This window comes from Aotus nancymaae, unplaced genomic scaffold (genome assembly GCF_030222135.1).
Source record: "Aotus nancymaae isolate 86718 unplaced genomic scaffold, 86718_ANA_hifiasm-v0.15.2.pri h1tg000006l, whole genome shotgun sequence".
Classification (NCBI taxonomy): Eukaryota; Metazoa; Chordata; class Mammalia; order Primates; family Aotidae; genus Aotus; species Aotus nancymaae.
Window position 1 is genome coordinate 26,004,196 of NW_026988417.1, and position 11,771 is coordinate 26,015,966.

Here is an 11,771-nt window from a genome sequence, read left to right on the forward strand (position 1 = left end):
AAGCGATCTGCTCTGACATTCTGAACATAGCCCCCCAGACAGAAATTAAATGCGTCAAGAAGGACTACTTTGAAAACCTTTATGCTACCAGCCCCATCCCTCCTTCCAATTAGCCTCCACCTCTCCCATGACCCTACCTACCTATCAAGTTGGCTTCCTGTTAAGAGGACAATGTGCTCTAGAGACAAATATTTGCAGTTGGAGGATCCCTGAAGCTGCTTCTCAAATTCTCAAGCACTTGGGGTGGGAGTCACTAAGCTACTGGCCCTCTTGGCGGCACATTTCAGGGGAGACAGAGGATTGAGGGTAAGCAAGTAAACGGGAGCACGCTGGGGGTGCTGAAAGTTATTGTTGCCTTTTTTCCCTTTTTTCATTTATGTAGGTGAGTAGTCATCACCTCAAATTGACCTTGGTGTATCTTCAATATAGTTGTAATGTAAGGAGACCATAGTCTGAAGACTAACAGCTTGGATTTGAATCTTGGCTCCATCATTTATAGCTAATTTAACTGAACAAGTTTCTTAACTTTCTATACCTTGGTGTTCTCATGTGTAAAGTAGAATTGAGTACCAGAGATTGATAAGAGCCAATTAAAACCAATTCCTGGCCACGCAGCCAGACTGCTCTTGCTAGCCCAGCCTCCCTTGCAGTTAGACTTGCTGTGTCATTAAATTCTCTAGCCAACAGAATGCGGGTGGTGGGGGGAATGATGTGTCACCTCCAGACCTGGCCCATAAAAATTTTCTGGGTGGGGCAAAAGACGTTAACAGACATTTTTCAAAAGAAGACAAACAAATGGCCCAGAAGCATTTGAAAATGCTCAACATCACTAATCATCAGAGAAATGCAAGTGAAAACCACAGCGAGATATCCTCTTACACCAGCCAGGATGGCTGTTATTAAAAAGTCAAATATAACAAATGTTAGTGAGGATGCAGAGAAATGGGAATGCTTATACACTGTTGATGAGAATGTAAATTAATATAACCTCTATGGAAAATGGTATGGAGCTGTCTCAAGGAATGAAAAATAGATCTATCATTTGATCCAGTAATCTTACTACTGGGTATCTACCCAAGACAAAAGAAATCATTATGTCAAAAAGATTTGTTTATCACAGAACTATGCACCATAGCAAAGTCATGGGTCAAGGTGTTCATCAGTGGATGATTGGACAAAGAAAATGTGGAGTATACATACCATGGAATACTATGCAGCCATAAAAAATAATGAAATCGTGTCTTTTGCAGAAACATGGGTGGAATTAGAGGCTGTTATCTTAAGTGAAATAACTCAGAATCAAAAAGTCAAATACTACATGTTCTCATTTATAAGAGGGAGCTGAATACCGTGTACACATAGACATACAGAATGAAATAGTAGACACTGGAGACTTGGAAGGGTGAGAGGATGGAAGGAGGGTGAGAGATGAGAAATTACTTAATGGGTACAATGTAAACTATTCAGGTGATGGCTACACTAAATACTCAGACCCCACTAGGCAATATAGCCATGTAACAAAACTGCATCTGTACCCCCTAACTTTATAATAAACAAAACTTTCTGGGTGATCCTCCATATTCTCTCTTATCCCATCTGCTGGCTGAGCATACTTCAGAGGACTCTGAGGCCCTGGGGGATGATGCTGCCACCAGATAAGAGGAGCCTGGGTCTCTCAATCACCATGTGGAAGGCTGCCTTCCAAACATCACTGAACTGTTACTTGAATAAAAATAAATTTTCTTGTGTTAAGATACTGAGAATCTAGGGTGAGTTTTTACAGCAGTTAACCTGCATCATAGGTAGTTATAAGAATTAAATGAAGTCACATATGTGACTGGAGCTAGAACAGTGTCTGGAACATACCTAATGAGCTATGACCATGATTGATATTACCATGATGGATAGTTGGATGCATAAATAGATAGATATTGAGAGACAGAATTATGTTTAAGTGTTGCAAAGGCAGTTGGCAAAAAAGTATTTTGTTTCTTAATTACCAAGATTATATTAGATTTTACCGTACAGCTGTAAAGTTTGCATTTTGGAGGCAAGAGACAGCATTACAGAAAACTATGTTGAGCCATTTGTTAGTACTTTCCTATGTTTCCTGAAGAAAAACAAAAGACTGTCACTTTCCTCAAACAGACATGGTCTATATGATACAGACGATTAAAACATTTTTTTCAGCCAAATGGAGTTTTATGCAAAAATATTTTCACTTTTCTATTCAAATAATTACTAAAATCATTTGCTTATATGGGAAATGACAGGTTGATACTGGCATTTCTTGATGGTACCCGAGTCGGCCTGTGGGGTAGAGCATGTTCCAGATGTGGTGCCTCTCTGGGAGTGCTTTCTGCCCCATTCAGAGACTTAAACTCCAAGGTCATCGGTGGCTCTTTGCTTGACAACTACAGTGACCTCCTACTGGTCAACCTGCCCCCTCGTTGCCTCTCCATCCTCCCTGTGCGCTCCCAGATCCATTCTCCACACTCTCCTAGAACAACTGCTCTAAAACTCTTTGTCACCAATCTCTCCCCTGCTCCAAACCCTGCATGGTCCTCGGCTGCCTCCCACAGAGATGCTCAGACTTTCCTAGAGAAGAGCCATCATGGTGGAGGAGAGTAAACACCACCATTCATCCTGAAATCATTGATTCAATTCATTCAAACATTTTTCTGAGCAGCTGCTATGAGCCAGGGGATACAATGATGAACAAAACAGGCAAAAAGGTTCCTCTCAGAGTTTACCTGTGAATGAGCAAGGAGAGTCCAGGTAAGTGAGGCCTTGAGGACCAGCATACATTGTTTGGCTTTTCCCTCAGGTGGAAGTCACTGGAAGATTCCAAACAGAGGCATGGCATGACCTGACTTATGGATTGGTGGAAGGATCACTCTGGCTGGTAGCTGGAGAATAGCCTGAATGACAAAGGCAGAAGCCAGGAGACCAGTCGGGAGCCCAACACAGTAATCTTGGCAAGAGATGATAGATGACGACAACTTGGGCCAGGGTGGCACCGGTGAAAATTCTGGATATAATTGGAACATAAAGCCAAGACAATTTTCTGACTGATTGTAGGGTACATGAGTAAAAGAAGAATCAATAATGACTCATGGCTTGAAGCCTAATGGTGTATAAGATAGAGTTGCCATTTAATGAACTGGGACAGGAGCAGTTTGACTGAGGAAAGCTGAGTTTCCTTTTTGAGTGTATTAAGTCTGAGATGCATATTAGACACCCAAGTGGGGATGGGGATGTCAAGTATGCAGTTGCATCAGGGGAAAGGTCTAGGCTGGGGCTATCAATTTGGAAGCTGTCAGCAAATAGATGATATTTAAAGCTGAGATCACAGATCAGAGCATGTGGGTGGACAGAACAGACATCAAAGGGGACCCTCACACTAAGTGGTCTGGGAATTCAGAAGAACCAGCAAAGAAGGCCGAAAAGGGTGACCACCGTGAGATAACACCTAGCAGAATGCAGGGTCCTGGAGGCCAATGAAGAGAGTATTCCAGAAGAGGTTTATAAACACTGTCAGTTTCTGCTGCTGTCAAATGAGCTGAGGGTTAGCAACATGGAAGCTACTAGGGACTTAGGAGTGAAATCGGAGCAAAAGACTGATGCGGTGGGTTCAAGAAAGAATAGGATGAGAAACGGTGATGGCAAATTTACACGCCACCTTTTGAGTGAGTTTTGCTATAAAGGTATCTGACAAAACAGGCCCAGCTGGAGGGGAATATGGGGTCAGGAAAAGGCCTTCCTTAAAGTGGGAAAATTATATCTTAATTGCATATCACCAGAAAATCTGGGATGCATTGGCTGAAGCAGCCTGCATAAGCATACAATTTCTTTGAAGTCTTAAAGAGTCACGCAAATTTCTCCATTTATTCTGAAGAATATCTGTTTTAATTTATAACTACTCTATTCTCTCCAAGTCCTTGAGTATAACGGATCCCCCAAAAGAAACATACTGTATTTGTCCTATTTCCCTGCAATGATGTAAAGGCGATGCATACGCTAGTCTGAGAAGCTTGGTCAGCCAGGCCTTCCAGGCCTCTGCTCCTGAACACAGCTCCTTCCTGTCTTCCTCCTCCCTCTACTCCGGACAGACTGGTCTCTTTGCAGCTTTTCTGTTTTTCCAGGAAAATGGGCCTATTAAGGGGGTGGTTCTGTAACCAAAATATGAAGCAATTCTGCCTTTCTCCCAAGTCAAAAGTTTTTAATTAAAAGTTACTTTCCGGCTTTTACTTAAAAGTTACTTTCCCTTCCTCTGATATTCTTAAAGAAATACCAACATCTAACAGACAACCAGAAGACTTGGAGAACCAAGTAATGTGGAAGTTGCAGTACTGAAGAGACCAGGGGATGGGTGTTTCCAAGAAGGAGGAAGTCAGGAGCCGTGAGGGATGAAGCTGGGAAAGACAGAGAGGTGAGACCTAAAGTCTCTGGGGTCACTAGTCCTTCTCTGCCAGGAGACCTGCTTCTCATGGAAAATGGATACCGGTGGTCTGTGTCACTCAAAATTCATCCTGTGGTGTGTGATAGAAGCTCAATTCAAACTCACTAAACAAAAGTGGGAGTTTATTTGCCCACATAACCAGAATGTTCAAAGGGAGCGAATCAGCTCCAGACATGACAACCATGATACAACTGATGTCATTAAGAATCCATCTCTGGCCAGGCGTGGTGGCTCATGCCTGTAATCCCAGCACTTTGGGAGTCTGAGGCAAGCAGATCACTTGAGGTCAGGAGTTTGAGAACAGCCTGGACAACCTGGAAACCCTGTCTCTACTAAAAGTTCAAAAATTAGCCAGGCGTGGTGGCAAGTACCTGTAATTCCAGCTACTCAGGAAGCTGAAGCAGGAGAGTCACTTGAACTCGGAAGGCAGAAGTTGCAGTGAGCTGCACTCCAGCCTGGGTGACAGAGAAAGACTTGGAAAAGAAAGAAAGAGAGAGAGAGAAAGAAGGAAGGGAGAGAGAGAGGGAAGGAAGGAAGGAAAGAAAAGAAAAAAAGAGAATCCATCTCTTTCTCTCCTGTTCTATGTTGACTTCATTTTCAGACTGGTTCTAATGGCAACAAAGACAGCCCGACAGTTCCGGATCAACTTACTTCTTAGTACTTGAAACCTCAGAAGAACAGAGGCAACATCTTTCCAATCGTTCTAGCAAACCCGGGGAAGAGATTTGATTGGTCCATCTTGGGTCATGTGTCCACTGGCTGAATCCAGACAGATATAGAACCCTGAATACAGTACAGTCACAGGTCTGTACTTGAAGTTTGGAGGTGGGATCACATAGACTGAGGATGGAGGAGAACATGTTCCCAAAAAGAAATTGATGTTCAGTTCCCAAACACAAGGAAGATGCATATTATAGGAGCAAAAGAAATGTTGATGTCTGTTCTATCCTACTAATCCCAATTTACTTTTACAGAAAAAAATTATTATTTTAGCCAAGAATTGCTGTTATTTATATTTTCAGGTTTATTTCATTAATTCTTTCAAACTTGAAATTAAAATTTTTTTTTTTTTTTTTTTGAGACAGAGTTTCGCTCTTGTTACCCAGGCTGGAGTGCAATGGCGTGATCCTGGCTCACTGCAACCTCCGCCTCCTGGGTTCAGGCAATTCTCCTGCCTCAGCCTCCTGAGATTAAATTTTTTAAAAGTAAGAAAATAAGCCAAGAGAAATTATAAGGTGAAATTAATAAGACAAAACTTAACATTACTGAAATATAAATCAATCAAATAATGAAAGAATAAATGAAAATAAACTATTTGAAAAGACAAATTGATTAAATGTGCTTCATCAAGGGTAAAAGAGGGTAAAAACATGTAAGTTTAAAAATAATAAAGGAGGTACAACCATGTTAGAGAAGAAATTAAAAGTCATAAATTGATGCAAAGTGAAAAACAAAAAAGTATGATCTTTTAAACAATATACAAAATATTAAAATTAATCCTAAAAGAATTGGGAAATTTAAAAAAATATATTAACTACTATAGAGAATATGGAAAAGGTGACTTTAAAACTAACAACATTGAAACAGAGAATAATACCAGATGGTGTCATGGTTGAGTTTTATCTTTTACCAACAGATAGTTAAAAGGCTACTTAAATAATTCTAGGCCATAGGAAATTTTTTTAAAGTTCTGTAATTCAGTAGCAAAAGAAAAAAAATCAACCAATTAATTAAATATAAATGCAAAAATAAAAAATCAGTCAATCAGTAAGAAAATTGTCTTGGCTTTACATCCCAAATGTATCCAGAATTTTCACTGGTGCCACCCTGGCCCAAATTGCCATCATCCACCATCTCTTGTCAAGATTGCTGTGTTGGGCTCCCAGCCAGTCTCCTGGCCTCTGCCTTTGCCACTTCACACTGCTCTCCACCTACCAGCCAGAGTGATCCTTCCAGTCAATACGTCGGATTATGCCATGCTGCTGTTTGGAAACTACCAGTGACTTCCACCTCAGGGAAAAGCCAAACTCCATATGCTGGTCTGCAAGGTCTCACATATGTGGACTCTCCTGGCTCAGTCCAAGTCAGCCATGCTGGACTTCTTGCCCTCACACATGCAGGCTTGCCCTTGCCCCGACTTCCTCTTCCTGGAATGCTCCTCCCAGCTCTGCACAGGCTCTGCTCCCTCACCTTCTCTTGCCTTAAATATCACTTTCCAGAGAGCCCTTTCCTGATCACCTTATTTAAAATGGCATCCCTCTACCCCAATCTGTGATAGGTACTATTACAATTCCCAGATTCATATTTTTCTTATATTGATCACTATTTAATGCACCATGATTAACTTATCTATCTACTTATTCTCTATCTGCCTTCACTCTAACTAACGTAAGCTCTGTGAGGGAACTTTTTGTCTGATTTGTTCACCCTTGTAGCCTCTGGCTCATAGCAGGTGCTCAAAAAATGTTTGAATGAATTTAATCAATGATTACAGGATGATTGGGGCTGCTTATTCTCCTCCACCATGATAGCTCTTCTCTAGAAAAGTCTGAGTATCTGACGGAGTCCTGGGTATAGAGAGATGATTGTCATTTAAAACTCGATCCTCTCAAAATTCAGATATAAATTTAATATGATTACTATTGGAATGTCAATCATGTTGGGAAGGTGAGAAATGAATAAAATTGTCTTGAAAGTTATGTGGAAAAGTAAATGCCTGAGGATAACTATAGGTAAATTTTTAATATAAAATTAAGTTATAAAAACACAGTGAAAATGTTTCTTCTGTCTTTGTCCCACATCTGCCCAGTTCCATCTTACCCTTCACCATATGTATCCCTCCAGAATTTCTTTATACATATACAAGCAGATATGACTACAAAAATATTTTTTCCATTGTTTTCTACACAAGGGGTAACGCTGTACACATTGAATCTTGCTTCTGCTTAATATGTCTCTAAGGTATTTGTAGTACAAAAAGAGCTTTCTTGTCCTTTATTATACAGCAGACTCATGTCTCCATTGTATGCATATGACATAATTCGACTAGTCTCCAGGACATTGTTTCTAATATTTTGTTACAAAAAGCAATGTTGTAAAATATGTACTTTTTTCCTTAATGAAAATATAGCTGTAGAGTAAGTTTCTAAAAGTAGAACTGCTGGGAATATGTGTTTGAAATTTAGCCAAATTGCCTGACAAGGGCTTATGCTCTTACCAGCAATGAGTAAGAATGTGTTCGCCCAAAGCCTCATCAACACAGTGTGTCACTAAACTTCTGGATTACTGCTGATATGAGAGGTGAAAGATGATATCTTAGCATAGTTTTCATTTGTAATTTTTTTCTTATCAGGAGTGAGGTTCATTATCTTTTAAGAATAATGTGTATTTTTTCCAAAAGCTCTTCATGTTCTTTGCTCATATTTCTACTAAGTTGAAGGATAGTGGAAAGACTCAATGGGAAAAAATAGAGAATCCTAGCCCGGCGTAGTGGTTCACGCCTACAGGCATAATCCCAGCACTTTGGGAGGCTGAGACAGGAGGATCATCTGAGTCTAGGAGACCAAGGCTCCAGTCAGTGATGACTACACCACTGCACTGCAGCCTGGGCAACAGAGCAAGACTGTCTCAAAAATAATAAAAATAAAAGTAAAAATTTAAAAAGAAAATGGAGAATCCTGAACAGACCTACAATATATTTCTGTTTTAAATAGGACAAAAATGATTTTTCATGTCTAGAAAAGGCAAATTTACAGACACAGAAAGCATATCTGAGATTACCTAGGCTGGAATGTAAATAGGTAAACTTTTGGGGGGTGATAGAAATGTACTAAAATTGAATTGCAAAGATGATTGTAAAACTATCAACTTCTTACTAAAGTCACTTAACAAAAGATGAATTTTATGGTATATAAATTATACCTCAATAAAGCTACTTTAAAAAATGATTTTAGGAAGTTATAGAGCAATTAGGCAAGAGAAAGAAATAAAAGACATCCAAATTGGAAAAGAGCAAGTGAAATTGTCTCTGTTCACTGATGACATGATCATATACATAGAAAAATCCTAAAGGCTCCCCCGAAAGACTCTTAGACTTGATAAACAACTTCAGTAATGTTTCAGGGTACAAAATCAACATATAGAAATCAGTAGCATTTCTATATATCATTAATATTCAAGCTGAGAACCAAATCAAGAACTCAGTCCCCACAATGGCCACAGAAGAATAAAATACCCAGGAATACATTTAACCAAAGAAGTAAAAGATCTCTACAAGGACGACTACAAAACACTGATGAAAGAAACTGTAGATGATATAAACAAGTAGAAAAACATCCCATGCTCATGGATTGGAAGAATTAATATCATTAAAATGACCATTCTATCTAAGGCAATCTACAGATTCAGTGTGATCTCTACCAAATTACCAACATCATTTTTAAAAGAATTACAAAAAAAAAATCCTAAAGTTCATATGGAACCAAAAAAGTGCCCGAATAGCCAGAGTAATCCTAAGCAAAAAGAACAAATTTGGAGGCATCACACTGACTGACTTCAAATTATACTACAAAACTATAATAACCAAAACAGCATGATACAGCTACAAAATTAGACATGTAGGTCAATGGAATAGGCTAGCGAACCCAGAAATAAAGCCGCATATCTACATGTAACTGATCCTTAACAAAGTCAACAAAAATAAACAACAGAGAAAGGACACCCTCGTTAATGAGTGGTGCTGGGGAAATAAGCTAGCCATATGCAGAAGAATGAACCTGGATCCCTATCTCTCACCATATAAGAAAATTAATTCAAGGTATATTAAGGACTTAAGAATAATACCTGAAACTATAAAAATCCTAAAACAAAACCTAGGGAAAACCCTTCTGGACATTGGCATAGGCAAAGAATTTATGCTGAAGACCTTAAAAGCAAATGCAACAACAACAACAACAAAACAAAACAAAACAAAAAAGCAAATGCAACAAAAATAAAAATAGTCAAATGGGACTTAATTGAACTAAAATTCTTTTGTATAACGAAAGAAATAACCGACAGAGTAAACAGACAACCTACATAATGGGGAAAGTATTTGCAAAGTATGCTTCTGACAAAGGATTAATATCCAGAATCTATCTACAAGGAACTAAAACAACTCAACAAGAAAAAAATAAACAACCCCATTAAAAATGGCAATCCTAGCCATGTCTACATAAGCAGATATTTCTCAAAAGAAGAAATGCAAGCAGTCAACAAACACATGAAAAAATACTCATCACTAATTATCAGAGAAATGCAAATTAAAACCACAACGAGATATCATCTGTAACCATTCAGAATGGCTATTACTAAAAAGTCAAAAAGCAACAGATGTTGGTATGGATGTGGAGAAAAGGGAATGCTTATACACGGATGATGGGAATGTAAATTAGTTTATTCCCTATGGAAAATGGTATGGAGATTTCTCAAGAACTAAAAATAGAACTACTGTTCAACCTAGCAATCTCACCACTGTGTGTCCACACAAAGGAAAAGAAATCCCATTATAGAAAAGACACCTGCATTCATGTTCATTGCAGCACTATTCACAGTAGCAAAGTCATGGAACCAACGTAAGTGTCCATCAACAGTTGACTGGATAAAGAAATATATGCCACGGAACACTACGTAGCCATAAAAAATGAAATCGTGTCTTTTGCAGCAACCTGGGTGGAGCTGAAGGCCATTATCCTAAGTGAACTTACTCAGAAACAGAAAACCAAATACTGCACATCCTCACTTATAAGTGGGAGCTAAACAATGGATTCACATAAACACAAAGATGGAAATAATAGACACTGGGAACTTGAAAATGGGGGAGGGCAGAAGGGGGAATGAGGGTTGAGATAAAACTTATCTGGTAAAATGTTCACTATTTGGGTAATGGATATACTAGAAGCCCAATTCCCATTAGTATGCAATATACCAGGTAACAAACATGCACATGTAACCCCTGAATCTAAAAAAGAAATAAAAATAAAGGTGAAAAATGATGTTTGTAACCCAATAAGGAAGAATTAGGTATTAAGTAAAGATGCTAGAATGATTATCCAGTCAGAAGAAAATTAAAATGGACCTTTTCAGCCTGGACAACATAAAAAGATACCCCATCTCTACAAAAAATAAAATAATATTAGCTGGGTGTGGTGATATGTGGCTATAGTCCCAGCTACTCAAGAGGCTGAAGTAGAAGGACCATTTGAGCCTGGGAGGTTGAGGTTGCAGTGTTCGGGCCACTGTACTCCAGTCTGGATGATGAAGCAAGACCTTGTCTCAAAGAGGAAAAAAAAATCTAAGGTGGGTGAGAGCTTTTCGATTAAGACTGGAAACTCATATTTGACCCAATAAATATGAAAAACTTTTGTTTGGAAAAGATACCAGAAGCTAAGTCCTATGATCTGAAGTGTCCCCCCAAAATTCTTATGTTGAAACCTAATCCTCAAGGTGACAGTATTAAGAGGTGGGGCCTTTGGGAGGTGATCAGGTCATAAGAGCTTTGCCCTCGTGAATGGGATCAGTGACTTTACAAAAGAGGCTGAGGGAGCTTGTTCATCACTTCTGCCATGTGAGGACACAGAGGGTGTCGTCGCTGAGGAACAGGCCCTCACCAAACACCAAAACTGCTGGCCCCTTAGTCTTGCACTTTCCAGCCTCCAGAATTGTGAGCAATAAATTCCTGTTGTTTATAAATTACCCACTCTAAAATCTGGTATAAGAGCCCAACCAGACTAAGACACTAAGTCAACAGGTAAACACCAGCTTGGGGAGCAGGGAAGACTGTCAACTCAGAGATCAGACAGAGGGTGAATAGCTATAAATGCAGAGAACTCTTACAAAACAAACAAGACGGGGATAAGCACCATGACAGAAAACTGAATCAAGGATACGAACAGGCAGTTCACAAAAAAATTCCATGAGACCAATGCGTATATGAAAAGAGGTTCAAATTCATGTGCAATCAGGGAGCTACCCAGTAAAGTTACTGGAAACAAAGTGAGTATCATCTACATGGGAATGGCTGAAGAAATTCTAATAGAACTGCACCAGAGTTATATGTGGCCATTTGAAAGTATAAATTGAACCTGAAGCAGGTGAATTAAGAGTGATTTCCATGGCCCAGCATGGTGACTCACACTTGTAATCCCAGCACTTTGGGAGGCTGAGGTGGGCAGATAACTTGAGGCCAGGACTTTGAGACCAGCCTGGGCAACATGGTGAAACCCCATTTCTACTAAAAATACAAAAAATTAGCTGGGTGTGGTGGCAGGTA